Source organism: Triturus cristatus, chromosome 11 (genome assembly GCF_964204655.1).
Source record: "Triturus cristatus chromosome 11, aTriCri1.1, whole genome shotgun sequence".
Classification (NCBI taxonomy): domain Eukaryota; kingdom Metazoa; phylum Chordata; class Amphibia; order Caudata; family Salamandridae; genus Triturus; species Triturus cristatus.
In genome coordinates this window covers 564,269,819-564,296,322 of record NC_140594.1, presented here as the reverse complement: position 1 = coordinate 564,296,322, position 26,504 = coordinate 564,269,819, and the positions used below count along the sequence as shown (strand labels likewise).

The following is a 26,504-nucleotide window of genomic DNA, read 5'->3' as shown; positions in this document are numbered from 1 at the left end:
TGCCAGCTTGGTATGAGTTGATGGAGCCACACAAGCGAATTACCTTAAGGAAAGTGTATGGAGACTGGGAAAAGGAAGACACTGCAAGCAGGCAAGCACCCACCTTATGGGGATCTTAGTACATAGGTACACTGCGCCTCTGGTGCCTTTGTTTTCATGAAAACATTCAGACCTCCATTATGAGTGCTGTGTTAAATTGTTGCACTGGTGCAAACCCCTAGCTGTAGTTTTACAAGTGGCTTGGGGGTTTCCAACGTTCAGCTGGTAAATATCGGTACATCAACCCTGTTGATATTTACCAGCTAAAACACCTACAAAATAGTAGGAAAGTGGGAGTTTTTGCAGTAAGCACCAAAATCTCCATGTTAATTCCCATTTTTGTGAGCACACTGGGAGTTATTTCAAGCATCCGGTCAATAATGATCAATACGGTATTGTTATTTATGGGGTGCGATAAACAGCGCACCAATACCGGGGCACACCTAATCGAGGCCTGAACGTGTTTGATATTAGTCGTTAGCCAAAGCATAGTTCAGAACACAAGAAGCTGCATCACCCTGAGCAGCCGCAAGCGAGCAACCACGGCTCTCACGGATTGTTGAGTATCTTTGAGTGGGGTCAAGTAACATTTATTTCACAGCACTATTACACCTTCAGTACCCTGATATTTAAAATGCAAGTTATTATTTGCAATATGTGTTGAGAGAGGCTTTTCTTTGGTTCACAGACATCTATCTGTAAAGAGATGCTTCCTATAGAATCTATAGTATACATTACGGGTGTTTACAAGGTCAAAATACACACCAGAGTTTCAAGATATTCATGTGAGATACTTTTACATATAAGGAATTTAAATGGCAATCAGTTACACAGCCAGTGATTGTGCTAAAAGTTTGGTAGGATCAGGCTCTCGGGGCCCACTGTTGGACAATCCTGAGTCTGCCATAACTTTTAAACACTCGTATAGTGTGCCAACTTCCAAGGAATGACCACACTCGCATGCTGTGCACGTACTTTGGTTCTGGGGTACACTCCGTGAAAGAGCGGAGTTTGGGAATGTAGATGGAAACCGGTTAAAAATTCCCACGCCTGTAAAACAAATTTTAAAAAACAAGCACTGGTAAGGCCAATCATTTTGGTGTGGCTTCCAGTCTTTTGGATATGTCAAAGCTTGTTTTATTTTGTCATGGGTTTTGCAAACATTTATTGTTGGGGAAGCTGCCGGAAATAAATGATTGACTAAAAGGAAAACTATTTTTTTTGGTCTCAGAAAGCTCACATTGCCTTAGTAGTCTGGGTTACTGAAGAGAACAACTTTTTGTGCAGATGTGTTCTTTATGAAAGACCAGAATGCCATCATTCACAGTGAAGTTATCCAGTGACTGAAGTGGGCTGACCCATCACTCCATGCTGTAGTGGGTGGAAGCAAAATACAAATGACACAGCAACAGACCAATTGATGAAGAGGGCTGGCTGAAAGCCTATACAGGTATATTATGTATATAATTTTAGTAAAATCAAAAGGTCTTGGCTAACCTTGGATGCAGGAAAAAGTGGTGACAAAACGCATCTCTAGTAGTCAGTCAGTCAAAACACTTTATTTGATCTACAAACACATAGATCATAAAATACAAATTTATATAGACAAAACATCTATTGTAGCAATGTTGGTAGATGGAACTGCATGCAGATCCGCGCTGCGTGCACGTCAGATGGCTTTATCTGTTGTGGCCTGTGCTGGCATTATGTGACTGCGCACCACGCCTGTGGCAGAGGTTGGCCTGCAGGGCAAAGTTCCTTTCCTGGTGTGAATTAGTATGCAGAGCTCTGTGTGGTGAGTCACTCCCGGTTTCTCTGCTCAGACACTGCCTTCGGCGTGGATGCGTTTGGGAAATTCAGTGCAAGATTCTAGGAGTGCCGCTTGTGCAGCCCACCGTATGTGACCAGCCTGCTCAGGTATGTCAAGTCTTCGACACTGTACTTTTCAAGATTTTAAAAACCTTATTTTGTCCTGTCAGTGGTTAATCAGCACAGAGTTCACTTTTCTACTTTAACTCATAGTTGCTGGACGGATAGGAAAAGGGGTGTTTTGAGTGTGTGTTTATTGGATTCAAGCCTTGGTGAGACGCCTAAAAAGAGCATGTGATAAGGTGTAGGGCTGGTACTGGTAGTGCGGGGAAGGGGTAGCGGGACATTTGTCATTTCTTATCAGAATTGCATTCCTTCTCCATTTCTCTACTCTTCTGCACTGGTCAGTTATGTCTGATGCCTACCCTAACAATACCTGTCCTAAAGGAATTTAAACTCTGATAGCTACATGTTGAAAAATGAGTATTTGGTTCGAGTGATGAATATTGATTGCAAAAAGCCACAAGTGTGCTATCCCACCCAAAGGCACTGGGGAGATCTGGCCCCTGGTTATGGTGTCCTATACATTTATAAGTTTTCACCAGTAGGACTCTGCCTCAATTTGGGAAATTTCACCAGATACCACGATCTCCAATGGTTCCATTAATTTCTATTGCAGAAATCTGTAGAAAAATGTGAGGCCGGTGTGCACCTTAGAGCAGAGGTGTCCTGTGCCTCCTCGGATTCATGCCAGATTTTCAGGATAACCTCTGACTATGTAGATAAGTTCCTTTTAGTTTCGTTGTATGTGATTATCCTGAAAATCTAGCATGGACCAGGCCGTCTTGAGCCCCAGGTAGACTCAGCATGCACCCATTGAAGAGTGTTGGTTGAAATGTTGGCTTGTTGATAAAACACGATGCACTTTCAACAATGAAGGAATGCTGCACGTTATTCAAGGGCTGGTGCCTTTCACCATCATAACCTACAGGTTTTGGTGGATAGTCAATCTGAGGAGTGATATCTGACTCACATACTTCATGAAAAAAGTACAGCTGAATTGAGTCCACTGTCCCAGTATTGTGTTTTCTTGGTCTTTGCATACTTCAATAACCCTCACATACCTCATCAGCATGTCCAAACCACAAATAGGGGCCTTGTTGCTATGCACCCCGAAGGACCCCACCCCAGACACCTGATGCAAATTTGAGCGCTTAAGGACCTCGTGAGGGATATGAAGCCCTCTATAAATAATGCATCCATACCATCAAGGAAACCGCTTTAGTCTTCACCAAGGGTACAGTACTATACATTTTAGGGGTACATCCATGCCTGATTTCCAGGATAATCACTGACTTTGTAATGAATCCCTGTTTAGATTCCTTTTATGCACACTAATCCAGCGTGGATATACTGAAAATCTGTCCTGGGCCCACCTCTTGTGGACGAAGGCTGGACACCTCTTTTATGTGTGCTAGAGTCTTCGCATCTTCGTTGAGGTTTCCCTTCATCAGCATTCAGGTTACTCTGTAACTGCTGCCTGCAGCTGGGTCAGACCTTTAAACAGCCCTGATAGCATACATAACCATTAAACCATGTTACCTGGAATAGAGCTGCCAGTGGCTGATCACTAGGTCAGAAGAGATTAATACTGAACTTTTAAAGATAGGAGTGCAGTGGTTCATGTGTGTGGTACCTGCTGAACAGTGACATGAATTACACCACTCCACAACAGCAGGATTCGGGTGACTACACTGTCTATAATTTGGAAATATTAACCTCAGAAACTGCATCAACCCAATAATACCTTCAAACTTAGGTAGTCATGACATTTTAGTGGACATTATTTCGCATGAAAGTCAAACATTTAGGCGTATGCTTTTCTGAATATCTGGTTATGTGTCTGTAGTGTTTTTGTGAGGAAAATAATTTGCTAGCCAATAAACCAGCACTGTTTCATTTACTCCCCTGTGCTTGTCACGTCTCTGCCTATCATCATATCCCCACTTAATTTTGTTCTGGTTTAACCTTCAATTGCCCTTTTTAATGCTCTCCTATGTATTTCTATATCCAGCTTTTATTGTTGCTATTTTTCATGTACTTGTACCCCCTTAGAATAAGAATGTTCAGTTTTGGCCCATGACGTCTGGATCTACGGCACACGTGCGGTATAATGCCTGACTACATTTATGAACCTCTTTACATTCAGTGTATGTAAATGTATCGCATGTGAATATGTACATATGTGTGTTCGTACAGCGCAAAAATGGCTATAAAACAATGGGAAAGGGAATATATGATACGGCTAAAGCAAGTTCAATCGAAACCCGGGCCATGGAAGGCACAGCCGGACTAGATGGAGGCCCGGGACAAACGCCGCCCAGTGGGGGGAAGCCCCCCCCCCCGTCGCAGAAGCCCGCGAAAAAGGGGGCGACCAGGATTGGTCGCCCCAAGGTAGCCGATGCCCCCCAACCAGGGGGCGAGGCAGAAAGCAGTTGGGGGGGTTAAATAGGGGCGCAAGGCCCACAGATAACACACAACCCCCCACTGCAAGAGAAACACGGAATCCCACCCACCCACACCAAGAGGAAGCGGGCGTCGCAGCCGCAAGTCAGAGGTGAGGCAGAAGAAACCCAGGAAAGATACACAAAAGAGAGAAAAATTACTAGAGGTAGATGGAAGGCTCACGCAGTGTCCTTGGGATGCCTCACGGCAGGGGCACTGTGGGAGCCAAGAGCGGCGTGCCGCCATAGAAACAGTAGATGTGATGCGCCCGCAGGACCCTTGGTATGCCTCTCGGCAGGGGTACTGAGGGAGTGAAATGAGAGGACTCAGCCTCAGGAAGGATAGAGTAGATGCTCAAGCAAGGTCCTTGGGATGCCACACGGCAGGGACCCATGGGAGCAGGGAGGGCCCATGAAAGGGTCCAGGGCAAGCGGGACTGCACTTGCAGCCCGGGCAGGGCAGGTCCTGACGGACACCCTCCAAGTCGGTAGCAAGTTGCGAGCAAGAATGACACAGGCAGAGTAGATGAAATGCTCACAGGGTCCTTGGGATGCCACATGACAGGGGCTCTGAGGAGCAGGCGAGTGGCCAACAAAGGGTCCAGGGCAAGCGGAACGGCACTTGCAGCCCGGGCAGGTCCTGACGGACACCCACAAAATTCGGTAGCAAGGTGAAGCCTGGAACCGCAGACAAAAAGACCCAGCACAAGGGGCACCTCGCAAAATATACTGTCTGCGAGCAAACAACAACAATGAATGTACAAAGACAATCAATAAAAAGGATGCGATAACATGGATGTTTATGAATGACCATATGATTTGCAAAATGTACAACCATGTTACATGTTACGTTTGAATAAACCGTGACCTTTTAAGGCACCAAATCACGTTGTCAGTGGAGTAATTAAAAGGTGAAAGGGACGCAGTCATGGGGGCAGAGGGGGTGAGGAGGACTCGCCCCTGGAAGGGTTTCATGTCAGATCAGGGCGCCCTAAAGATATCAACTTACGGACTATGTTCTTTAAAGCGATTAGTACTCATTTTCTTATGCAAGTTATGTTATGTTATGAAAGTCTTATAGAGCACGCTAATACCAACAAGGCGTCTTGGCGCTAGTATCTGAGAAACCAAATCACTGAGGGGATAAAGGAGAAAAAAGTAAAATGGAACTAGGAATCATCTGCCTAAAGAAATCAGTTTAAACCGCAGATTTAAAATGACAGGTTTTGAAGTCCTTTCTAAAAAATGTTAAATTAGTTTGAAATTGCAAATGGTTAGGGAGCAAATTTCACCATTTTGTAGCAGTGTAGGAAAAGCTTCACAAAAGGTGAGTTTTTCTTATTCTAGGTACTTGCATTCCTTTGGTACCACTAGAACGCGAAGTACCGGAGGGGGAGTACCACTTAAAGATGTCTTGCAGTTGAGAAAGGAAGGATCCTGTCTGATCTGTGTCATGATTTTGATTCTTGCTGCACAGCAAAAGTAAGCTTGTCCTGTAGCCTTCTTGCACTTGCCTGGCGAAGTGACTCTTTTGCATATTACGTAGATCACTATAGATTGCAATCATGCTCGCCACTCACGCTGGTGAATTGAAGGTCACATTCTTAAGAGGCTCACATAGGATGTTGAAGTTGATGCTTGTAGGCAGAGAGAGCCAATGAAGTTCCTTGAGCATGGAGGTGTTCTGGTAGTATCTTAGTGCTTTAATGAGTCATTCCGCTGTGTAGGAGACTTTCATTAGGGGAGTCGGGACACTGGGCAGAAGGGTGTTGCCACCGTCCCGGTGCAAAGAACTAGCTAATCTTTGGATGGGTATTCTTAAGTCTGGTTCAGGTACAAATGCCTCAAGTTGAGGGATTGCTAGGCCCTACTATTTGTACCTTTTTAGCAGTTCATGTCTTGACATTCAGCATCTTGTTGATGTTGAAGTCACGTGACTTAGATCTTGCTGATAGTTGAGGGGTGAAACCATTGAGGTTTATTGCTGAGAGCCATTATTGAACATGCACTTGTTTACTGCCAGTACTCACTGCAAACCCTGTCCTCAATGGTAGTGTTTCAAGTATGCCTTCAATTTCCCAGCTTCAGTAGTGGACGGGCAAAACTCTTTTGGTTTATGCTCTTAACACCGGGACACATAACGTAGAGCTTGGTATTGTCAGTGTATTGATGGAGGTTGATGTTCTTATATGCAATGATTGTTCCCAAGAGTTCACATTAGAGATCACTGAAAATGAGACATGGATGCAGACCATGTGGAACAACATTAGACCGGTCTGTCTTGGAGTAAATTGGCTGAATTTCTGTTCCGTTTCACTCAATTGACATTTTGTAGTATTCTTCTGTTCCCTCCTCCGGAATCTTTTCGTTGTCTCGTATTTTAGGGTTACTCTTACACTGCAACATCCTTTGAATAACTCATACCATTTTGCTTGGATCTCCTATGATTAAACAGTGAAATCTTTGTAGATCGCGGTCATACATTGCTTGATTGTAGCATTGGAAAGGCAGGCGATATCCTGTTGGGCTGCTACAGGGTGGGTCGATTTTGCTTCTGAAAAGAGATATTGCTCAAAGGTACTGTGGCAGACTGTGGTATAAAACTGCAATGCTTGCTCCATCTGTTCAAAATCACGCACTCTACATAATACGGTGCATTTAGTACATACTACATTTTCAGGGCCGCTTTTGATATCCTGCCCAGGTCTGCTATCTGAGAAATATCTTATATACAACCAAACAGACAGCTTTTCTGTCTAAATTCTGGGCATTTTCTCCATGGAAGATCTTTTCTAATGTAAGCTAAATCTCTAAATGTCTGCTGTCTTAAGTTAGTTCTTGTAAGATCTGTGTAATCTTTTGGATAGCTTTGGTTTTCAATGCATTCAGCAGTGAGGTCTCCATAACCTGCTTAGACATAGCCTAGTGTCATAGACCAGAGTTTGCACAATCTGTGTAATCAAAGAGGTAGGTTTGCTGTCTGCTGTTGGAGCTTGTAGGATCTTTGTAACCCGAGGGTTAACTCTTTTGTCATAGGCGTGATACAACAGACATAGTGCAACCAGAGGGATAGTCTTACTCTGACGCCTGAACCTGCAAGTTCTATGTAATCTGGGGGATATTTCTGCTGCCAAAGACCATTGCCTGTAAAATTGTCATTACTTTGGAATGATTGCTATCTGATGCCGGAGTCTGCAAGACATCTGTAACTAGAGTGACCAGTCTCTCAGTTAATGGACCCAAGGACCCTGCAACAGTTACCCACAGACAGGAGGTTAGCCGACTGACCCTTAAACTCACTCTTGTTAGCCTGCGATGTTGGTAAGCAGGTACAGTCTTCCTTCTCAGACAGTAAGGCAGTCTTTTAATCAGCAGGGCAGTCCTCTAACAGCCGGGCAGTCCTTATTCTGTAACTTCTACAGGTCCAGGAGTGTTTTGAAATGTGGTTCTGGAGGTCCAGTGTTTATGCCCTGTGCCAGCCTTTGTGTAACAATCCCATTCAGAGTCGCAAGTATCAGGAAATATACTAAATGATCCTTATTTGTATAAATGACAGTAATGGGTACAATGATAGTTATATTGTTGGCCAAACACTTTTTGAGTTTGTTTCTGAACTGTGTTAATCAACTTGTAAAAGGGGAGGAAGATGCCGCACCACATGTTAGGATATTAACGCCTCTACAAAGTTTTTTATCTTGTGGTATTGGGAGCAGGGCCAGAAAGTGTATGCTCCAAGTTATCATTTGGTCTGAAACATACTCTGTTATTGAGGAGTATGGTGGGCAAACACTTGTCACTGTATTATCTAGAAAAGTCCTTGTCCCTTATTTATTGGTTGTGGTCCACAAAGTGTGTATGTAACTGACACAGTATGTAGATGCTGCACCGGTCTACCTTCGGTGGGCAGTATTTAGAGACGTGTGCACAGAGAAGTTGACTGCCTCTGCTGATGTATTTCAGTGAGCAGGTTCCAAGGAGGACCCCACCACCAGGGTTATTAGGATCAGTGCTCAGTGCAGGAGGTTTCAAATGGTTAGCTCACTCTCACTAGACTCTGCTCAAGTAGGCCCAAACTAGTGTGGTATTGCTTATGTTATCGTCTGCAGCAGGCTAGGTCTGGCCGGGCAGGCTAGACTGTTCCAATTGGAGGAGACGCAAACTGATTTGCATATGGCTGGCCTTTTTCTAGAGTGGAACTGTGGGTAAAAAACACATGCACTAGAATGCTGATTGCGTGATTGCCAATGACTGAGATTAATAAAAGCTTTCCTTCTATCACTTTATTGAAGTAGACTATGCCACACAGCAGCTTCTGAAATAAGCTCCATCATTAAGATCTGCCCAGCTTCTAACCGTGTCCCAAGTCATCGCCTTCTGTGGCCCCTGCTCTCCAAGGTGCCTTCATTTTGCTGCTCCTGAGTTATATTTCTTGCTGCTTAGGTATGGACCCAGCCCCTCTCCACCCCCACACTTTTACACATTCTACCCAAGGCCCTTCCTCTATTTTGTGTTTTTTCTTCTTTTTAGCTCTCAGGTTACTGTTTCCATTTTTTTCCTTCCTTCCTTACTCACCCTCCCTCCCCTTTATGTCTTTAAGTGACATACACTTAAAATTATTGCAATTATCTGCCGAAAAAAACTTTGCACTGTCTCTTTAGGTTGTATATTAATATGGTTTTCTATATATTTATTTTGTTGCTGGGGCAGCCCTCCAGATCTCTTTTGGGTTGTAGGCTGTTAGGAAGATAATATGTCTGGGGGAAAGAATAGTATTTGCTTGTGTAGGTTTAGAACGGGTTGGTTGTTTCAGAAGCCTTCAGGCATTTTCAGGTTTGTACAGAATCAGAATGTTAAAAGCCACCTAGAAATTCTTTGACATTGTACAGTGTCTCAGCCTTCTGCCCCTTGCCTCACCCAGTACGATTTCCAGATCGTGTGTGGTTCAGGGTACTTTGTCCTGTATATAATTCTTATCCTACTTAAGTGGCCCTAAATCAGAGATCCACAAGGCCCACATTGTTTGTAGCTCCTTAGAACACCAAGAATGAGCGACATCTGTAATTGGCTCATTCATATCTTTTGGTTGTGGGAGGTACACGCTTTCTGGTTTTAAAATAGTTTGAATTAGAAAATAATACCTGGAACAGTTTTATCCTGGGCTATCACGAAACATCTTTGATGTACAAAACAGAGAATGTCTTGATGTTTTATACAGAATCGAATATTCTTTAGCGTTAGTGTCCCTTGAATCACCACACTGTTGGTATTTTGTGCGTGGAATCACCATGCTGGTAATGGTTTGCATATATGCTCACACAGGTGATGTCTTGCACATTGGGTTTCCCCAGTTCTTTGTGGAGCCTTAGATCATCTTAATGATTTTTTTTAACATGAGATCATTACAGTCAAAATAGTTTTTGCATGTGACCAGCACTGTTTTGATACTTTGTGCAAAGGATTTGAAGTTTGTGCCTGGCATTATCATAGGTGGCTGTATTCTGTACATGGGCAAATCATAATGTTCATATGTAGTGCTTGAAATTTTTACGATGGTGATATTTTGTGTCTGAGATTATTCCAGCATTTTATCAACCCAGTTATGTTGTTTTGTGCCTAGGAATATTGCATTAGGAATGTTGTGTGTGCATTTAGTAATCCCAGTAGTGACGTAGTTTATGCGGCTGTTTAATTTTAATGTGTATGTCGGATCTTCCTGTGGTGGTGGTTTGCACCTAGGAGCATTACATTGTTGATGTTTTGTTCATATGCGCGTTGTCATATTGCCGATATTGTATCTGGGAACATTATATTGAAGATACGTTTGCTTTTGATATATTGTGCCATAGATCGCCACAAAGGTGGTATTTTGTGCCTGATGTAACCACCCCTGTAATGTATGCCTGGGGGCTCTAGCATAGTTATGGTGAATATTTTGAGTCTTGCCACTACCTTTACTAGACCTTAAACTGAAGAATAAGTCTACCCCAGTGCCAAAACAAATCCGAACCCTAACTCTACCCTTCACTTAAACCAAACACTGCCCCTTATCTGATGCAAACCTAGCAATATTCCTTACGCGGACGTTTAGTCTGGTACTTACTGCTTTCAATGTTGAAACATTCTCAGAAATGTTAATCTCAGTCCTGATAGAATCATCTATATAATGGTACACCAATGTAATGGATTGTTTCAAGTTGTGACCCGAATCATTTAAAAAGGAAGGCAAAGTGCTACTAATGAACAAGTTCTAAGGCTCATGTACTTTAGTAGCCTACCACATTAGCCCGCATTTGCAGTACACATGTAAAGTATTGGACTTCTATGATCATGTATATTCTGTGGTCGTCTTGGCCCCTATGGTCGCTTCCTGCCTCATTTTGGGACCCACCACATCCTATTTCACTCTTGATTTTGTTGTTGTTTTGCTGTTTCTTCCTTCCTTACACTTGCGAAGCGCTCTGATATCCTCTTGGGTCATGTTCGCGCTATATAAAACTTTATAAATAAAGAAATAAAATTCACTGTTGACTGATCTGGTGAGATGCTAGCATTTTTGGGAGTGCCACTTTATTGACAGGGCTGTATGGTTCTCTCTATTTGGCTTCCTGGTGCCCCTCTTTTTGCTGAGTTGTGAGAGATGCTGGTTCATTACATTGAACATCTTTGAGAGATGCCAATCTGTGAGTGTTGGGCATCCTTAAAGGATGGTGATATGTGATGACGACTGCCTGTGACGGTTAAATGTGTGAGGAGCGCCAGTCAGCAGTTAAAATGTGCCAAAGCCATGTAGTGGGCAATTCCCAACAAATGAACCCACGCCTTACACAGTCATCATTTTAGTGTCAAAAGAATACTGTAGACAGACTTCACTGCACCTTCTCACACTGAGTACAGCACCAATGCCATGTAGGGAAGCAAGCCCTCGAGCAGCACACCGTACTGATCAAACGTACCCTCTCTCACAGCTACAAGAGAAACTATTAGACAGTGCACTATCCTTGTGTACCCAAGCTGGCATAAGAGCCATATATTTGGACTCAATGTGCTCCCTAACAACAGCCCCGTACAGAACCAGAGGGGCAATGAACTACCACTGAACCAATGAATACATGAACAATGTTTATGTAAAGCGCTCTGATACCCTCTAGGGTCATGTTTGCGCTATATAAAACTTTATAAATAAAATAAATAAATTAACTGAGAGAATGAATATATTAGGATTTGTGAAGTGCACAAGTATCCAAAAGGTTGTCTGGCAATGAAAGTTGACTCCCCACCCTACCCTCTACTGATGAGAAGTTAGATTGTAATATTGAACAGCCAGGATATTGTAGAAGGCAAGGTAATATTTCTGATATCTGAGAAATAAACTCTTTGTTTATATGTATGTGGTATTTAAACAGCATGAACCTATCCGAAAACAGCAGATCCATAAGACCGTAGAGCGATGCACATAGTCAGAGGTAAAGATACCGTATCATACTGTTTTCGAGGACACCACACAGCAGACAGGAACTACTGGGCCACAGCTGTGGTGGTTGGTTTAGTTTGCTTCGGAGGCCGGTCCGACTGTGGCTGTGCAAACTGAGCCTAGTACACTTTTTCTGCACTTGACTCGCAGGGTGGTGAGGGCAAGCAGTCACGTGTCCCATGGAGGTAGCTTCAGAGGGGACCCAGAGCTCAAGGGTCAAGCAACAGAGACAATAATGCATTGTCCAGCTCACTGCTTATATTCCAGTTAAAAAGAAAGTGTTTTTACCTCACAGCAAATGGTAATACCATGCAGTTCCATAAAGGTTAAGCTACAGGATTCTGATCTCCACTACAATACCCAGTTTTGCACTAATCTCCCTCTGTTGCCCTCTCTAGGAGCTCTAATGTTCATGGTGTTATTTGGGCATAGGCATTAATAAAGCACAGGTTCAAGTTGCTTTGCATTACCACCACTGGCTAATGCATAGATCAGTTCAATGGCTTTCACAGGAGAAAAAAAACCTTTATTGATTTTTCTGCACTTTCAGTATGTTGGAAGTTAGTTGCAGATTTACCTGCTCGGTGGAGCTTCAGGTCTGATGACGCTGGTAGGTGCACTTTCATACCAGTTCCTGTAACAGAGGCCTTTGTGGTGCGGAGCAGTGTCAGCAAGCCTCACTCGTGTCACGGATTGCAGGCGAGGATCAGCGTGGCTGGCCTGCATGTTGGCATGTCTTTAGCAGAGGCAGCATCATAGGTTAGTTGTAGACGGGTGCTCGGTCACAGCAATTGCAGCCTCTGAGCTGGATCTTCAGTAGGTCATCGTCTTGGTGAGTTGCATCCTCACTGCCTGAATAGGGCTTCTTCATCCATGATGACAACGGCTCTTCTTGGGGCTTCTTCGAAGTCAGGCTTGGATCAGGAGTATCAAAATCAAGGGCACAATTAAGTGTGTGATCTCCGGACCTGGCTGTCATCAGACGTTGTCTGTATTCAGCAACAGACATAAGGGCAGGCCCTGCCTAGAAGCTTCCTCTCCTTGAACAACATGAACTGACGTTCCAATCCATACCCCTACCATCTACCAAATGGCAGTGCTCAGGAATAACTAATCAGCTGTTTGTAGCTAGTAAGGTTCTAATTGAATTTCTAAGGGTAGCCCTGTCTCCAGCCTTCCTCACTTTTGTATCTGGGTCTCCACCCTCCATTCAGAGGAGTACAGTCAGTACACTGGCACAATTTAAGGAAGTTCTATTCACATTCCATTCTGTCCCTTGCTTAACCAGGGATTATCCAATATGGATCCCACTTCTCTCTGTACTCAGACTCTCACCACACATAGAAACCTAATATTACGCATGTGCTACACATCCACTGTACATAGAAACACCTCACACACACACACACACAAAGTCAGCACAAAGGTGTTGGGGTCACACTGAAGTGAAATGTTAAGCAAGTGATGTCAGAACCTCTCTAATACAGAAAAGGTCTGGTCTTAACTAATGATTCACAAAATGTGATATGCTGCCACCACCGCTTGACGTGAGTAGCCCATGGTGTAGACAGTAATCCTATGCCAGCTTTGAGGTCATTTTTAATCGCCCCTCCAGGTCACAGAACCGGTTCTAGAACTTACGTTACCATGGACAGGTATAGACCTCTGTGCACCTGCTAGATGAGCGTGGTAACAGGGCCAAACAAAAAGTCTGGATACCAGTTCACATACTGTCGGGCACTCAGAAAAGGGGTACATGCCCATTTATCATAGAAGGGTGATACCTGTCCCAACATCCCATCTCAGCTTCTGCTCCAGACATAAAGGTGATTGTTGGAGAAGCTGGGTTTTGAGACTAGAGGTGGACTGCTATTTCATAATGAGGTAGTGTTCTTTTGAGTTCCATCAGGGTGGAGGTGATATGGTCATATTACTTCCAGTCCTTGATGAGACATACAGTGGCATTGAGTATGTCCTTAAGGGGGGCCAACATGTATCCTGAGAGGCCATGGAGCAGGGTTTTGCCATCATCCAGGTACACGAATATGCTTGGATGGCTGTTCTGAAGTCACTTTCTGAGAGGAATGCTTTCACATTTGGTAGTGTACCAGGACATCTTGGTTTCTGATGATGTGCTTTTTGAGGGTGAGTTTGATGTCCAGTGTGAATTGGGGGTACTTTGTACAGAGCGAAAACTGGGGTTCAGATTCATCCAGGTTCATGTTGTTAGGCCAGGTTTGAATATGTTGTTGCTCGTTGTTCTTGGTGAATAGTAGGAATGCTCTCTTGACGGCATTGACCTTCAGTTAAATGATGGACATCCTGATCTGAATGAGATGAAGGCATTGGATGTCTGTAGCAGAGGAGCTTTTCAAGGAGAGTTGTGTCTCATCAGTGTATTACAAACTTTAAATGCTGTTATCAGTGATTGGAATCCCATGGGCTCCATTAAAGAGAGTGAAAACGACAGGGGACCAGCTGGGACCCGGAGGACTCTGCACATAGTAGGGAACTCCTAGAATCTGGAGGTGGCCATGTGAAAAAACTGGCGACAGTTGGACAGGTACGAGCGCTCAAAGTTGTGGGTCTATTACTAGCCTTCTTTGGGTTGACAAACTTCAGGATCCTGCAGATGTAGGGAATGTCGATCTTTGCAACAAGTGACTTTGCATGATTTGGGGTCCGACTCTCAAACACAATTTACGCCCATTTAGAGTCTTTTCTTGATCTTAAAAGTTGCATTACCTGTCACTTACGGTGACTGTTCTGTATTTCGGTGTAATAAGAACTGTGTAAGCATGTTCACTGTATAAAGGTCAAGCAGCAGATTGTAGCCAGGTAGCCTGATGGAAAACACTGGTCTCCACGGCCCGCTGTTTGCTCTCAGCATTATTCACTGATAATAGTGCTCAGGAATGATGATGTAAGGAGTCCATTGTAACCACCTTTGTTAGTTTTCAAATGTGTTATCTCTGCATAGTGTTCAAGAAACTCTGATTGAAGAATTTTTGATTCTTGTTGGGTGAATTATTGAAAAATGATTTCTCTGCAGGCCGACAGAGAGGTGTGGTGCGCCCTCCCTTACAGATAAGATCTGTATTATGAATTTGTAAGACGTCTAATCCAGTCCAAGTACATATAAGCTGTCTCAAGCATCAGGATTTATTTGAGATGAAACTGAATCAGCGCTGACAGACACTGCACGGGCATAGTTCGCCTGGTAGATAGTTTTATAGCCTGGATACAGCAGTCTTCTATTAAATGCCTCAGAAGAATTTCCTTCATTTGCAGTAGACCAGCGGCTCTTAACCTTTTAACTTCTGGGGGCCCCACCTGAGCAGTTTCTATGATTTAAACCTCAAAACAATACAAAAAACTACAGACACAAGTATACATTAAACAAATTAATAAATTATGAAATGTTTTGTTTAATACACAGGCAAAAGATATTATATTTTAATGGGAAGGTTGGAGCCTTTTTAAAATGTGGATTTATTTCTAAAAGACTAAGTGATCTGAACGGCTCCAGCAGATTGCCTTGTCTTTTTGTCTACTAATAAATGATCTCTTTTTCTTGTGCTGAATAGTGCTTTAACTGAAGTCATCAGCTGTCAGTACTATGCTACTGCTAATCAGCTAAGGATATCGACTCAATGTTTAGCTTTTAATTTCAAATTCCTTCACATATGCCGAACATGGTATAATTTTCAATTTTCCATTTATCTATTTTTATGTATATATGCTATATCAGTCTGCTAATTCTATTTAATCTTTAAAAAAATACATAATGAAATCTAGGTTACAACTGCAAACATGACCATCAACCCTTAAGCCAGATGCACGTTCGCCTTTATGTGCAGAATGAAGTGCACATTGCACATAAGAGCCCCCAATAGGTCAGTGTCAGAAATGTAAATGGAAGAAATTTCAAACCAAGAAAAGCAAAATTAAAGCTAGTGTTAATGAAAAGGAAATCGACGAGATACCAGAAATTGAGATGTATATATTTAAAAGTCATACGTTTAAAGATCGGAAATTCAGTGAAATAAATACTGAAGTGGAGCAAAAGAATAAGTAGGAAGCTGTGCTTAACTTGAGCCAGTTGTTTCTTGTAGGGCCCATGGGCACTCATTTTTGGGGACCAACACTTATTTTGCCCCATCAGATATTTCTGGATATTTCTGGAGAGCAAGAGAGGGAAAACGCACAAAGGGGAAATAAGGAAAAAGAGAAAGACTGAAAAATCATCACAAAGGGAAAAAGAAGGTACTTGCAAGAAGGAGGTAAAGGGGCAGGGGGTGTCTGGTAGTCATTTAAAGAGGCATGCAACGGATTACAGGCTATGCAGACGACGAGGGAAAATTAATTATGTATTCAATTTTCCCCACGTGGTCGTCTGTCGAATCCCCCACAACCCGGCCCTACTGCCCCACCGATCTTACCTGCACAGGCTTCTCCTGGGGCCACCAGCACCCATTTTTCCGGACGGGCGCTTATTTTTTCCTTTTCAGACTTTAACGAGAGCAAGATAGGGAAAAACATACAAAGGGAAAAGACAGAGGAAGAGAAAGACTGATTACAGTCACAAAGGGAGAAAGCATGAACCTGCAAGAATGAGGGAGTGTCTGGTAGTGGATTTAAGAGGTATGAGCTGGATTCAAGTCTACGCAGCCTTGGTATTCAGCGCGCCTACATTTAATAGCGCTGGACGTGGGATTCTGAGCAGAGCTCGGCACTTATTCATCTACAAATTAAGTCCTGGCAGGGAGAGAAATGAGTAAGGAAGAACAATAGTCGAGCTTTCAAAGTGAAAAGGGAATGTTTTTTTCTGAGTTTGTAAAGCAGCAGCTATTAAAGGCAGTGGAGAAGCGCGATGAGAAAGTAAGAGAAGAATCAGAAAAGACCCCAGTGTTCTTTGTAGAATAAAATCTACAGCAGTAGTAGAACTGGAGGATGTGGAGCTGGTAAAAAGTGAATCCCACTCTTAGAAGAAATGAGAAGGAACGCCTGAGAGGAAAGGTGGGAGTTAATATAAGAAAAACAGAACTACTATCAAGGACTGTCTGGGTTCAAGAAAAATTAGAAAAGAAGATTTGGGAATTGTCACTTTAAAATGATGCAACAAATGCGAGGAAGAAATTATAGCAGAAAGGGAAAAAGCGAAGCTGGCAAAAAGTTGTGGTACAGAGGGATCCTTGCTGAACATATTCAAGTGAAGAGGCTAGCAAGGACTTTGTCTGCGAGACATACTACAATCAATTTTAAAAATATGAGAGGGCTCCGGAAATTATTAATCCTGAAAAAGGGCATCGGAGAATAGAGTGATCCATTGAGTCAAAAGCATCAGAGAGATCGAGTAAGAAGAGAGAGCGGGGATTGTGAGTTGAATATACATTTCAACTCGATGCAAAAAAGTGAATGAGCATCAAGGAACGTTATGTGTAATACACTCCAGGAGTTTAGAGAGACACAGAAGCAGGAAACTAGACTGTGATTGGGCTGACGGATTAAGGAATGTTTCTTAGGTAAGAGAAGTGTGACATCGTGCTTAAAAGAGTTAGGAAGGCAAACGAAAGAAAAGGAGAGGATGAAGACATTAATATTAAAGCTGGGCTGGAGGATAGATTTGACCAGTTAGATATATGATCACAAGATTTGATGAACCGGCAGTAGCATTGTCACTATTGTGGGGGGAGTGAAAATGTCCTTCACTGGACACAGATGTTAATGAGGAAAAGGAGAGACCAGAAATGGCAGAAAGATGAGTTGAAGAAGCACAAGACAGAACAGATACGTTTTAGACTCAGATTCCACCTCACTTAATACTTTCTATGCAATAAAATCCAATATAATGACTGGTCTACTCCAAACAATATATTGATACCAAAACAAACTACATTCCTTCTGAAGCTCATCTCGTGGGTTAATAATCTCTATTCTAATGTGTGCTCCCCACAGTCTAGAACATTTATATTTCCATTTCAACACTGTCCTTATCTTACATTGCTACGCATACTTATTTTGTTTTTACATCATTACCCACAAGAGTGTGGAAATCAGCCTGACCTACCTCCCTCTCTATTTTCCTTACACTCCCTTCTTCTGATCTATAAACTGTTCATTTTGTTAGTAGCACATCATAAGCTGTCTTTGATTTATTTTTCACCAATAACCTAGATAGGTTTTCTTTAAAGAAAGGGTGCTGAGGGAGTGCTGGCACTAGTGATAATCTACTCTCAGTGGTACTCTCCTGCCCATAAACAAAGGGCCCACAGAATCCCCTGTACCTTTCTGTGGTTTGGATGGAGTACTCAAGGAGAAGGTTGTTGCCGCATTACAATTGGCTGAGGACTATAGACTTAATTCATGGTCTTTGCAGGGGGAGGTATGCAAGGAGGGATGGATGTTTCAGATGTTGAGCAGTTCATGATGGTGGTTGAGCTGACAATGTTGTCATATTGTTGAAATATTTACAAAATGGGTGGTGCAGACTGGAGGGAGATGGATCTGGGTTCTGACTTAGATTTAAGATGGAATGCTTTTGAGAGCCATCAGGGGAAATAGGTGATCCTGGCTCGTTTTGGCCATTAAGAACATATTTACTACCTTTTAAAGAGAAAAATACCGGTATTGTGTGTGTGTTTGGGGTTTGGGAGGAGCTAGGGACTGATACTTGAATTACAGATTGTGTAAAATAATTTATAGTTCTTTTATCACAGCAATTATACCTCTTTTTGCTTTTAAAACCATTTAGGGATAATCTATAAAGCATTACAATTCTCTATTTGTGTTATGGTCTTGTATTTGTTACTTTAACTTTGTTATATCTCAAAATGGAACAATATTGGATAGTAGAAATTTCCAGATTTCTTTTTCCAGTCTTAGCATGAAAAACCATAACGGCAAATTACTAGTCAGGTAGCAACCCTACTTAGAACGCCTGTTGGCGTTCAATGGCAAGAATATTGGTCACATATGCCGAGGGTCAATCGGTGAGGAGGGATAGGAAAAGATTCCAGTGTGATCAGTAATGAAGTGGTCGGAAACACAACTTCTTGAATGATTGTGCAAGGATCTACAGGAGCAACAAGACCAAAGGATGATTTTCAAGGGCAAAGGTCAAGAGAGCAAGTGCAGTGCTGTGATGCTCTACCAAGCAAAGTTATTAAGAACATCACAATCCACAGTAATGAATTTGATAGAGAAACAAGTAGGTTGAAGATGGTGAAGCAATGGATGTGGGGAAGTCTAAGTCGCGCTGGAATAGCAACGACTCTTGGAGAAGATATTGCCTCGTACCATTCTTCGTCATCCATCTCGATACCATCCCCCGTCCATTTTTCCCGTAATGCTTTGAGAGGGTTTACCATGTTGTTTATCAATTTTTTATATATCGGGAAGGTGACCGTCTAGTACCCTATCTTCCAGTGGGGAAGATTCGGGAAGGGTGGTACCCTGCGGCAGAAGAGATTGCAATGCGTGTCGGGCCTGTGTGTAGCAAAAGTGTTCTGTGTCAGCAAGATCAAATTACTGTTGCAGGGTGGTGAATGATTTAACTTCAGTTTTATCCCAGAGGGCTTTGATGTGCGAAATTCCAATAAGGTCCCACTTGTCAAACCCTTTTGATTTCCATAGGTTACCCAGCTGTTCTGAGTTCCACAGTGGAGTCGCTAGCGTCAGCCGGTGATCCCAGCCGAGGCATTTAGTAGCGGCATGCCATACGTGGACTGAGTGTTTGGTGGGGTCAGTCAATCTAGAACATTCAGGTTTGGAATAGAGAGCTCTATTGTAATTTCCCCTGGGAAGAAGCCACCTGTCCATGGCATAACCAGGATCGCCCGGCCGAGCATAGATACCGTGATTGATGGCTGCTAGATGTGCCGCTCAATAATATTTTTTGATATCCGGGAGGCTAATGCCTCCGTCTTACCAATTCAGGGTAAGTTTGTGGATGTCGCATTCTTGTTAAGTATTAACTCTATCTCCCGATGGACACAGTCACGCACATCCTACTAAGAGGAAGGGTCCTCCATGATTCCCCAGTCCCAAGCGTTTTAGTTTGGTTCTCTTTGGTTTCTTATTGCTCGGGTGAAAGATGCTTCAGTTTCTGAAGTATAGGGAGGGACTGTTGTCCCGAATAGTTTTTGCTGTTTTATTTGTTTATTGTACCAGCGTACATTTCCAGCTACATGACAAGCACGCAGGACCCAGCACTGTAGAATTGCACCCAATATCTCGAGTGAATGCACCGCTCCGTCCACACCAAACACCCCTGCTAGTTGTTCTGTCCTTTGCCCGCTTTCCCGATGGCTGATACCTCTATAGCGCAGGCATTGCTTCACATCATGTCTTGGAATGTTAACGGCTTGCTAGATAAGGTTAAGCACACAGCGGTCCTGCGTTATGACCAACGTCACACTGTAGACATACTGCTGCTCCAGGAGACCCACCTGGTAGGCAACCACTGCCCTTTCTTGGCACGCTATGGTTATGGCGGAGTCTGGCTTCAACCGGGGATCATGAGGGGTGGCTGTCCCGGTGCGACGTGGTCTTCCTCTTGTGGTGAGCAAAGTAACCCATGGCCCAAGGGGCTGCTTCGTCATCCTGGAGGGGAGCGTTGGGGACCGGCCCCTGAACTTGCTCGCTGTATACTGCCCCCCCCCCCCTCCCTATTGACCTCCACACTCCACTCTCTTGCTACACTGGTTGCCTCCCTGCCTCTGGGCATAACCATCATCGGGGGTGACTTCAACGTGGTAATGGACCCGGAACTTGACACTGACATGGCCCCTTCCGCTTCCAGAATCGCTCAGTCTACCCTCCTGTCAAATTGGGTGGCCGCCTAAGATCTCGGGGACGCCTGGAGACTCTGGCACCCAACAAACTGACTCTGCACCCATACGTCACACACATGTGCGAATTGATTACGTTTCATTGCCGTCCATGGACTGTCGGGCACTTCAAGATGTCACCAACCTCCCTGGAGGGCTATCGGACCACTCTCCAGTGGCAATGCGGATGGGTAGCCTTCCTGCTTCGTCGCGCCCAATCTGGCGGCTGAACGCCTGGTTTCTCCAGGACAAGGACTTCAGGGACCGGGCGGGGAATGAGCTTCGCCATTACTTTCTCACTAACCACGGGTCGGTTTCCTCTCCTGGCACCCTATGGGAAGCCGGGAAGGCCACCATCCGGGGCTTCGCTAAAGGCCAACTCAAACTTAAACATGCGAAGCAGGACTCCAGCCTCACACTCCTGGAGGCACAGGCTGTCCTAATTGAAGCTCAGCCACCGGAGGAGCGAACTGAAGCCCAAGAGAGGATACTGGTGTTTCTGAGGGACAAGATTAAGCAGACCTCCCTAGAAGCTGCCAAACTGCTGTGGGGGTCCTCCGTCGAACGAGTGTATGGGTGGGGAGATAAAAATGGGAAACTCCTTCACTGTCTGGCCACTTATCCGATGGCCAATCGTATCATCCCTGAGGTGATCGGCTCAGATGGAGTGATCTAGCGAGCCCCCATTGTAGTGGCCCAATGCTTCGCCTCCTACTACGCTACTCTATATGCTGCACAGCCGCCTCCTCTCTCGCTCCCGGCCCTCCTTCAGCGTGAACAGTATTCCCTCCCACGTCTCAGTGAGTCTGAGGCAGAGGTGTTAGACCTCCCTGTCACCCCAGAGGAGATTAATGATGCAATTTCACGTATGGCTGCATGTAAGACGTCGGGCCGGACGGACTCCCGCAGGAGTTCTATGCGTCTTTCTGAGACACGCTGATTCCCCACCTTTTAGAGGTGTATCAGCAGGCATCTGATCAAGGTTCATTCCGCCCTGAGATGGATACGGCCACCTTAGTGGTGATCCCTAAATCTCAGCCTCCCTCGAAGCATTGCTCTGACTACCGCCCCGTCTCCCTCATTAACTCGGAGCTCAAAATATTCGCCTCTGTCTTAGCCAACCGCATACGACCCTACCTGGCCAAACTGGTTCACCCTGACCAGTGCGGATTTATGCCCTCTCGGGGTACCCGACACTGCCTCAGGCGTCTCCACCTTGCCCTAGCGAATCGACAACAACTGACCCCTACTTATCTCTCCTTCTCATAGATTTTGAGAAGGCATTTGACTCGGTGGAATGGCGTTACTTGGAGGCGGTGTTAATGGAAATGGGTTTCGGAGCCCCTTTCCGCCGCCTGGTTAAGGCGCTTTACTGTAAACCGAAGCCCAGGTATTAGTCAACGGAGCCCTGTCGCACCCCTTTCCCATCGGAAGAGGCAAGAGGCAGGGATGCCCCCTCTTGCCCCTCCTGTTCGCGCTTGCAATGGAGCCCTTTGCCTAATTGGTCCAATCTGACCAGCTCCTCACGGGATGGCGATGGCCCGGTGTAGAGGAAGATGAGATCGCCCTCTACGCTGATGATGTTCTATTATTTTTAGCTGATCCAGCTCAGTCAGGACCCCGTTGCCTCCGGACCTTGAGTCTTTTTGAACAAACATCCGGCCTTCGATTGAACTCGGCTAAGTCCGTTCTAGTCCCTCTTCACCTTTCGAGAGAGTGCTTTGATTGGCAGTCGTCGATACCCCTTCGGCGATAGTCATTCAAGTATCCTGGAATCTGGGTTGCCCTCCTCCCCGATCTCACTTGGTCAGTCAACGTCACCCCGTTGGTGAAAAAGGCTCGGACTGATCTCCTTAAGTCGAAAACTCTGCCACTGAATCCTATGGGCAGAATAGCTCTATTTAAAATGATGATCCTGCCCAGATTCCTTAATATGCTTCAGAATACACACCTCTCCTTCTCACGGTCGTAGTTCCGGGAACTGGACAGCATGGCCATTAAGTTCTTGTGGGGGGGCCGAAGGCCTAGGCTGGCCCTCGCCCAGTGTCAGATCCCCCCCTATGATGGTGGCCTGCGGATGACGAATCTCTACCTTTACTATTTAGCAACTTGGCTCCTCACCGTGCATGATTGGTTTAATGGTGGCTGGTCTGACCCGGCATACCACTTGGAGCTCCAGGCCCTGGGTTTGGCTAACATCCAAGGGATGCTATATGGGTGGGCTATTCCCCAAACTTGACCGGAGGTCACGCGTAGAGTGCTTTTGGCCTGGCAGGCTTCTCTGCATCACACCCACTGGTCGGATAAAATGACTCCACATACCCCACTGTGGTGCGGCACACGGCTCGGAGAGGTCACCAATCTCTCTGGTTTCAGAACATGGGATCATATTGGCATTTCGCTACTGGGAGATGTCTGATGGGGGAGTCACATACGCACTTTCCAAGAATTACAGACTCGCTACTCCCTCCACGCTTCCCAATTCTACCGGTACCTGCAGATACGCCACTCTCACATCTCTGAGGGCACCTCCCTGCCCGAGTATAGCCCGCCCGAGACCCAAACCATGACCGGTAACCTAGGGAAGGGAGGGATCTCCCATATCTATCGCTCCCTCACCAAGAATTCCCCCAACACACTAGCACAACTCAGAGACAGGTGGGAGGGTTGGATCGGGTCTCTGGACGACGCTGATTGGCGGGACGCCTTGATGTCACCCAAAATGGTCACAGCCTCAGCAAGACTTCGTCTAGTTCAGATATATTACCTTCACACTGCCGATCTTATGCCGCTGGTTCTCCATCGCGCTGGGATCTGACCCGATGCCTCCTGTCCCCGCTGCACTCACCCCCAAGCTGACTTTTATCACATGGTATGACTTTGCTCCGCAATCACACGCTACTGGGAGTCAGTAACAGGGGAACTTACTGAGGTTCTGGGCTGGGAGGTTCCCCTTAACCCCATGAATGTTCTTCTGGGTATCTCAGAGGGGATGGACAGTTCCAGAGCTGAAAAACTCTTTCTAAACACGGCTCTGATGGTGGCCAAGAGGGACATTGCCGCCAACTGGCTGAACTCGGCTGCCCCCACCATGAAGCGCTGGCACAGAGGGGTGGATTGGTGTGCCGCACAGGAGCGGCCCCTCTATGAAGCCAGAATAATGTGGGGCAAATGGGTTGGGGTGGTGGAGGATTGACACTCCTAATGGGTGTTCGAGGACTGCAATGGGTGCAGCATTGTATTCGCCTTGTCTATTGGTTTATCTATGCTGATGTGCTCTTCTTTTGTAGATGTCCTGCGCGACTTACTCTACGTACAGCTGGTGTTGGTATCCCTCGTTGGTCTCTCGTAAAATCAATAAAATTGGTTATAAAAAAAAAGTAACAATCTTAGGATCGGGCTGTGTGAGTACCAAAAGATGGGGCCTGAGGCAAATAAAGGAATATCCGCACAGAAAAATCCACACACGACAAGAATCAAAGCCCAAACCGCAAAGGTTTATTTAAATTTAAGAATCATTACACAAAGCAAAATGATTAGTTCATAAGGCAATTCGGTAATTTATAATACGCCAGAGGATATTTTAAGGTTAATCTCCAGAAAAGTCTAGATTCAAATCACAGCCTGTCCTAGAGACACCTCAGTAAAAATCCGGATAAGCTCTGATGCACATCCCAAAAATAGCACATTTTGAGAATCATGCCATTTGCATGATGTAAAGTGGCCCCATGGGCTGTACTAATAAAGATACATTGAGGGAAAACAATCAACATTGCAAATATTGTATTACATAAAAGAGGCTCACTCTAAGAATCCACCCAATATTAAAAAACAGTCATCCCCTTTTACTTACATACAAGAGGAAATGACAGTACACTACTGAACAATGAACTTTTAACTACTGGAATAAGAGCACAGTTGAACCAGCAGGCAGCAACATTAGTGGCGTAACTAGACCTTAGAGTGCCCGAGGAGAGGCGGTCCCTGCGTTTGCCGTCCATGGCCGCCGCATTATAAATGGGGAGGGGCGGCGACAGGGATGCTAGTGGATTCATCAGATTGTTGCTAGCCCAAAAGGGCCCCACTGAAGAGCGGGTGGGGGTGCTGCCGATTGCTGCCCAGACATGACAGGTAAGAGCTGGGGGGAGGCGCCACCCCCAAAACTCGGGCCGCCAAAGGGCATCAGCCTTGAAACTTTGCAACAATACATGCAAGCATCCTTTGAAGCACATTAGTTGATAAAGCGCAAATAAATAACACAGTGGAAGAGATCACATTTTCGTCTACTTTATGAAAAAAAGGAAAATCACAGAATGAGGTAGAAAATCATACACACATTGCACCTATTAAAAATCATGCTTCTTCAGCTGTCAATCTAGCTAGAGCAGATGCCCAGTATATTAGCTTTACGGCCTATTTGTGCTAACTTAAACACACGAAAATAACATTCACTATATGGACTTAAAAAGGATGAAAGGATAATTGTAGCTATTCATTAGTCAAATGTGAGAGCCTGAAGGTTATACAGTGGTCTGCATCAGGTTCTTTGACAAGCTGAGCCATCTGTCTAAAGAAGGGAACACTATCAAGTTGCCATTTTAATTCATTTATCCAATTTACATTTAAGAGTTCTGCAACAACATAAGCAGTAGGATTCTAGTAAACAATCAAATTCAGGGTAGACATATTTTGTGAGAGCGTTGTGGATGTTTCAATATATGGCTAGTGTGTATGGGCACCAAAACGCCCTTTCAGGTATCAGCTGCACTTTCCAAATTACCTTAAATCATTCAATTATGGTCCATCTAAGAGTAGATGAGGACATCAGAGCTCTGTAGATATCTCAGTACTAACGGGTTGGTACAGGCTAGGGGTACACTCTGAAAGCCCTGTAAATAACTCTATAGAGTTGTAGCAGTGCATGGCGTAGATATGTATAGAGAAGCATTGTTTTAGCTCTCTGCCGGTGTGCAAGTATGAGTACTGAGATGTGCATGAAAGCCATGGGAGTGGATATATGTACATTGTTAGAGCGCTGTACATTTTGCGATAACATTGCATGGTCCAGTTCAGGATAGCGGTGTACTGTGAGAGCTCTGTAGATGTCTCAATACAGAGATATCCTTACATTCTACAGAGAAGGATAGAGTAACATTATGAGAGCCCCAGATGTCATATTAGTTTGATATAGGTGAACGTTTCTGATCAGGATAGAGGTTCATTGAGAGGTCTGTGGATAGTGCTAGAATATCTTTCAATGGGACAGGTCAGACAAGCTTAAACAAGACCTCATTGCTAATATAGCTTTGCTTGGGTGGGGCATGTCACAACAGAAGCTTATTGTGAGATTTTGGTGAATGTCTCAGTACAAGCATAGGGTATAAGCTCATCATGCTCTATGCACATTTCAGCGCTAAGATAGCTTTTCATATGGCAGGTCCAAATAAAAGTGCATTTTGAGAACTTGGTGAACATCTCAAGTAAAGGATTCTTTTGCCAGTGGTGGCTGGTGACATTTCATAGTGGTGGGGTGTAAAAAGGTGAAGATGAGTTTTACATAGCAAGCAAGCAAAGCGAGTGAGCCTGACTGACATAAGGAGGGTTTGGGAGAGTTTGCCACCCCCCTGAGAACATTTTTTATAAAAAAAGAGTAAAAATGTGCATTTTAAAGCAAATTTTAATAAAGAGTTAAGCAAGAAGATTTATGAAGCAAACAAAATGGTTCTGCTCTGCTTATTCAGAATATTACTACCCTCCTCTAGTTAGTGGACTCCTCTCTCATTCATAATGTGGAGTGTGGCTGGACAACACCCCAAAGCTGTCACCTGCAGATGCCACCAACGGCATTCT

General features: G+C 44.5%; 1 protein-coding gene across 2 annotated transcripts in view; it reads left to right on the top strand.

Moving 5' to 3' along the window:
• PLS1 (plastin 1) overlaps positions 1–26,504 on the top strand; it is a 533,668-nt gene that overhangs the window by 109,325 nt on the left and 397,839 nt on the right. The window contains exon 1 of one of the 2 annotated variants that reach the window (XM_085633622.1): positions 1,796–1,956. The exons of the other annotated variant lie outside the window; for it this stretch is intronic. The gene's annotated coding sequence lies outside the window, so the exon portion shown is untranslated. Of the gene's footprint in view, positions 1–1,795; positions 1,957–26,504 lie in introns of those variants that run through there. 2 annotated transcript variants of the gene reach the window in all.